Source organism: Gigantopelta aegis, chromosome 3 (assembly GCF_016097555.1).
Source record: "Gigantopelta aegis isolate Gae_Host chromosome 3, Gae_host_genome, whole genome shotgun sequence".
Taxonomy (NCBI): domain Eukaryota; kingdom Metazoa; phylum Mollusca; class Gastropoda; order Neomphalida; family Peltospiridae; genus Gigantopelta; species Gigantopelta aegis.
Genome location: NC_054701.1, coordinates 68,917,595 through 68,924,246, shown reverse-complemented (window position 1 = coordinate 68,924,246; position 6,652 = coordinate 68,917,595). Strand labels below are relative to the sequence as shown.

The following is a 6,652-nucleotide window of genomic DNA, read 5'->3' as shown; positions in this document are numbered from 1 at the left end:
TTAATCGCCTGGAAAACATGCACATGTTGTTGTTGTTTATGGGGTTTTAGGGGGGTAGTAGCTTGGGGTTTTACCTTTTCTTCTTTTTTTTCTTTTTGTGACGTTGTTTGTTTTCTGGGGGGGGGGGGGGATGGTCTGTTTCTATTCTTTTCCCCCTTTTTTAAGTATTGTTCTTTTAAGCAGCGTGTGTGGTCATATCTTATTTTTGTAAAGTTTTATATAGTTTTAATCTACTTGAAAAAAGGTCACTGTGTAAAATAAAATAGCATTTAACATAGATTGCTCCCTCTGTTATACGGGTGAGACGTGGTAAAGAGCTCGCCTCGTACGCGGTCGGTCTAGGATCGATCCCCGTCGGTGGGCCGCCTGAGCTATTTCTCATTACAGCCAGTGCTCCACAACTGATGTAACAAAGACCGTGGTATGTACTATCCTGTTTGTGGAATGTTGCATATAATAGATCCCTTGCTGGTAATGGTAAAGAGTAACCCATTGCGTAGTGTCAGCGGGTTTCCTTCCTCATTATCTGTCCGAAACCTAACCATAGCTTAATTAAAATGTGTTGAGTGTGACATGAAATAACACAGTCCTTCCTTACATCCGCTGTAGTATCCAGCAATCACTGCATTGCCATCCTTTTATTACAAGGATTGCCTTTCCTACTAAAATATACGCCGGGTGAGATGGAATAGACAATAACCACCACGTCCCCGTAGATCCTGTCAGGTGAGTAGCTTTATTTAGGGATAACCAGGCCATGATATAACCTTTGTTACCTCTCTTGACGCAGTTTCCGTTCTGATGGTCACACATCTCGTCTTGGTCACAGACTCTGCATTGTTTCATACAGTGTTGTCCATAGTATCCTGGCTGGCAAGCTGAACAGAGTCCTTCACAATATGAACAGTGGTGTAGACCCTGACTGGTGTTCCCCTGTTGTCCTAGTAATACGAAACAGAGATTAGACATACAGAACATAATGCACATTATTATTATTATTATTATTTTAAGAAAGGTATTTTAGTGTCATGTGCACATAGAAAGGTAGCTAATGTTAAATTAATTGGACTGATGAATGATTATATAAAAGGTGTGTATGTGTGTGTGTGTGTGTGTGTACAAGAAATATTGGATCATTGAAAGCAATTTTTATAGATGTTAAAAAACAAGGAAAAACCATAATTGTATTTGTAAATTATTGCCTCATAATTACATTCAATATATACTATATGACGAAATTTTGGCACTTCAAATTCACATACCTAGAAGCCGTATATGATTACAAATTTTTGCAAACATATTTATTACAACACAAATTTGACTACTTTCTGGTTGAAAATATTATCTTTAATCGTTTCTATTATGTGCACACTTAATTTTTGTCCGTTTAACGTTTTCTTTCTTTTTTCTCCAGTGTCGGTCTCGTGTATCAATAAATATATTGCAATATAATGTACACTACATACTACATATCCATATTAAGCACATTATTTTGTATAATCATTCTGATCTAACATATGCCGAACACTATAATTCATTTATTCATTCATTCTACTTATTTTCGTGCTTCTATCCAATGATGGTTCAAGCACGCTGTCCTGGGCACACACCTCAACTATCTGAGCTGTCTGTCCAGGACAGTGGATTAGTTGTTTGTGGTTAGCGAGAGAGAAGAGGGTGTAGTGGTCTTACACCTACCCACTGAGTCGTTAAAACTCGCTCTGTGTGGTAGCCGGTACTTGGCTGCGAACGCAGTACTTTCCAGTCTTTTGTCCGATGGCTTAACCACGACACCACCGAGGCCGGTACACTATAATAATTATGTTAAACAGTACTGATGTCTGTTTGTCCGTCTATGAACCACAGATTTTTGCTATAATACCATAGGGTTTGGACAACTAAACTGAATTGAATTGAACTAAACTGAAAGTAAATGTCAAAGGGATGTCGACATATCTACTATTGGTTTCTGCCTGCGTTTTCCACGAAATAATACGACTTTCCATAAAGGTAAACAAGGTCAGTTTACAGGCCACTGCAATATCGCCATCATGTTTCACAAGTACTATGTAGTTTGAACTTTCTTTGCTATTGTTATATAATTATAACACAAATCCAATTACAATGTATTTTATTTTTAAGTGCTCTCTCTCTCTCTCTCTCTCTCTCTCTCTCTCTCTCTCTCTCTCTCTCTCTCTCTCTCTCTCTCTCTCTCTCTCTCTCTCTCTCTCTCTGATGAATATAATGTTAAGCATATCGATGACAAATGTTTAGCACAATATTGCTACGAGACGTCATAAAAAATAATAATTATGCAACAGTGTAATATTCTGTAAATAATAGTATACAAGTAGTGATTTTTACCATGACGTTGGTTAATTTATTTAGGAGTTCAAGCGAGGAATGTTCTAACGAACAGATAAAATTCATTCAAATAATTCGAAATTAGTATTGTTCTACGAATACCTTTAAAAACATATAAAGTATAAAGGATTTGCAATATTTGATTCGGGTAGTGGTGATTTTATTTATTTAATGCTGTGGTTTTTATACAGTTACAGTAATCTGAGGTAGAGTATTTGTGTGTGAATATATTTGGTTTAGATTGATAGAAAGACGGTAAGTAACGATTTCTTTAATTTTTTAAAAACATACATGTGAAATATATAATGAAATTCATCTCCGATAACGTAATTATTACACAATAGACATATTCTATTTTGTAGCGGTACATATTTCCATCTACCCGTTTCAATTGAAAGATTATGGTTTAATAATCAAAAACATAATAATGGGCACCAGTGTTTTCTCTCTATTATTGGAGATATAGTTTCACAGAAAAAATAAATCTATACTGTTTGTTGTTGTGTGTTCGTTATGCACCTAATGAAATAGTTATTCAAAGGGAAAGTAATAACATTTATGACACTTAGTGTTATATTATATAAAGAACAGCTATTTTGAGACTGTGATAGCCTCTTACTGCTTTGTTATTATGTTTAAGAACATTTTTAAATAATTTATAATTTGAAGCGTTGGATGAGATATCAATATAAGTATACAATGATTGTAAGTATTGATCAGTAAGATTTATATTAATATATGTTTTCAACATGGAACCACTAGTAATATCACTGCATTGTGATAACCATATATATGTACAGCAAATATCATCTAAAAGAGATTTAACATACATAATCCATTTGTGATTAAAAACGTTATTTTTAACATAATTCAGTAATAATGTGCCAATACTGACAACTGTTTTCCAGTGATTAGTCGATACCAGTAATAGATACCGGGTAACGTTCAGGTTTTCCACACAATATATACAGTGGTGTAGACTTTCTCACAGGTAATAACAATTTCATAAACTGGTTACATAATTTTTCAATTAATGACACATTTTTAAAACCCCAAATTTCGCTGCCATCTAATAGGACTGGTCAAATAATTTTAGTTGGAACGAGATTATGACAACGGCCTTGTCGTAGAATGAAAAACATAGCCTTTTGTGCATGTGTATATATCTGTTTCTTACCTTAGTAAATCTATTCGATTTGTGAAACATAATACCAAGATATTTATAAATTTCTGAGTTATTAAGTTTTGGTTTTCCAAGGTAAAACTCCTTTTTGTAATCGTTCTTCTTGCAACTAAATATTAAGACTTTTATACGAATCAAATAGATTAAGAGAGTTTTTGCATATCACGACCACACACAATTAATGCAACAAACAGCTTAACATTGTAGAATTGCAGCTACATACGCGAGCCCTAAACGGTCCATTGATTTCATATTGATCCAGCCAGTGCACCATGCCTGGTAAATCAAAGTCCGTGGTATGTGCTATCATGTCCGTGGGATGGTGTATATAAAAGATCCCTTGCTACTAATGAAAACATGTAGCGGGTTTCCTCTCTAAGACTGTATGGCAAAATAACCAAATGTTTGACATCCAACAACCGATTACTAATAAATCACTGTGCTCTAGTGGTGTCGTTAAACAAAACAAACAAACTTGTTCATATGTTGACGCCAATATGTTTGCTTCAAATATCAACATGCTGTCATTGGTGTTACTATAGTCAAAACATATACATGTAGCAAAACAAAACAAAACAATAACAAACACGTTTCTGTACACAAAATGTAGTGGGTTTTCTCTCGAACACTATATTACAAAATTTCCAAATGTTTGCCATCCAATACTGTATCATATAGCAAGACGTAAGACTGTATTTTATCTGTTTGAACAAATAACTAGGAAGGCGACAATAATATAACATTAGTTCACAGTAAATAGGGTGATCGTCAGTATTTTTCAAGATACGGCCCTAGCAACCTCAAACAAGGCTTGTATCTAATAATAATAATAGAAGTAGATGTATCCACCAGTTTAGATACATGTATGTAGCCATCCTTAAACAAATATTTCATTTTTATAACTCGGCCCACTGCACCCTTTAATTATAATTAATTGTTTACTTCTATAATATATGAAAGATAATAAATGACTTACTTACACTCATTAGTTTCCTTTGTTACAAGCTTTAAACTTGGTACAGTTTCTTATTCTGTGAATACGCCAATTTCTTTATTTATAAGAAACTTTATTTCAGTTATACATACATTTAAATAGTGGAAACTATTTTACACACTATTTTGTGTGATGTTTCAACTTTTTATTTTATTCACTTTCACTGAAGATTAAAAAAGGCACAGTTTATTCTGTACAAAAATCAATAACGATTTTTTTTATTAACATAAACAATGCGACATTTCTCTTTGTTCCTTTGTTTACTGATGGTGAAACATATACATGTATAATAAATTAAAACCACAAGTAGCTTATTACTTATATAATAATATTAAAATATTACAATTAGAAAACGGTCATTTTAAACCCTATTTACCTGGGACTGTTCCAATGATAATGATCACCAGCAATAACACTATGATATGCATTTTCTGAGTTGGACCAAATAAATGGTGCTATCCATACGAAATCATAAAAATTCAAGTTGCAATATTTCGTCGTTTATTAGTAAGACTCTGTCAGATCTAAACATGGACCCGATATTAAACAGAAACGAAACGTCTTTCCAGGAAATATTTATTTCTTAATACAAACCGTAACTAGGCCAGTGTAAAAGTCAATTGGGACACGACGTAAACGCGTGAACTACTTTGTATTGCTCGCCTCCTCGCTTTGAGAGTCCAATCGTTTTGCTATATTTCTCTTTGTTTGTTAGTTTTACTGTGTGGCTTTCTTTAAATACAACAGTGTATTGGGGAAATAATTAAATATTCAAGTTGATGATAAACATAATTTGAAAATAAAATAGCTACAAATAAAATTATATGTACATACCTGTTAAATATGCTGTCACCACTGTAATGGGTATCAGTACTCTTGTTATTTTATCCATTTTCTGCGTTAGTAAGCTAATCAGTCCTCTGTGTGTCATTTAATGGTACACTTAGCAGGTAATAAGAACAAGAAACACTATATTTTTAATTAGACTGACAAAAACATTTAACACACCCCACAGTCCTTTCCAGGAAATACTTCCTTGACGATACGAGCTAGAAACGGGTCAGTGGCTATTCGGGGAATTCTGGGTAGCTGGTTAATGTAAAGATCTCAAATTACAATTCATGTTATATTAGTGGATAATTTATATTCATTGAGTTTGTTCACATCGGTCCTTCCGTTCGTGCTGGTGTTGGTGGTAATTGCGGGTATGTTTCAAATTCATGTCAATGACGGAAGCATTAACAATTTCCCAGGTACATTTAATATATACAAGTTATAACATGAACGGGAGTTATGAAAGTTATGAAATGAGGTTTTGAATTAGTTTATGTCTTGTGTGAGAGCAGGCGCGTGTGCGGCGGAGGTTGAGGGTTGGGGTGGTGGGGTTCGGGGGGTCAACCCCCACTGATTAAAGTAAATTTTCTTTTTTAAGGTATTTGCCGGGTGAATATGTGACTTTGCACGTCACACCCACTCCTGCATATTTTTTTGCACACGAGCCTAGAGAGCGAGGGGAATAATACGACTTTCCATAAATGTAAACAAGGTCCGTTTACAGGCCACTCCAATATCGCCATCATGTTTCACAAGTACTATGTAGTTCGAATTTTATTTGCTATTGTTATATAATTATAACACAAATCCAATTACAATGTATTTTATTTTTAAGTGCTCTCTCTCTCTCTCTCTCTCTCTCTCTCTCTCTCTCTCTCTCTCTCTCTCTCTCTATCCCTGATGATTTGAATATAATGATAATAATAATATCGATGACAAATGCTTAGCACAATATTGCTACGAGACGTCATAAATTTTTTTAAATTATGCAACAGTGTAATATTCTGTAAATAATAGTATACAAGTAGTGATTTTTACCATGACGTTGGTTAATTTATTTAGTTCAAGTGAAGAAGGTTCTAACGAACAGATAAAATTCATTCAAATAATTTGAAATTATTATTGTTCTACGAATACCTTTAAAAATATATAAAGTACAAAGGATTTGCAATATTTGATTCGGGTAGTGATGATTTTATTTATTTAATGCTGTGGTTTTTATACAGTTACAGTAATCTGAGATAGAGTATTTGTGTGTGAATATATTTGGTTTAGAT

At 33.8% G+C, this 6,652-nt stretch overlaps 1 long non-coding RNA gene across 1 annotated transcript; it reads right to left on the bottom strand.

The window, feature by feature from the left end:
* Positions 1–776: 776 nt before the first annotated feature.
* On the bottom strand, positions 777–5,601 carry LOC121392016. Its single transcript, XR_005960402.1, has 2 exons — positions 5,376–5,601; positions 777–941 (listed from the first exon to the last, which is right to left on the bottom strand). It is a non-coding gene; the product is annotated as an uncharacterized LOC121392016 (long non-coding RNA).
* Between the last annotated feature and the right edge of the window lie 1,051 nt (positions 5,602–6,652).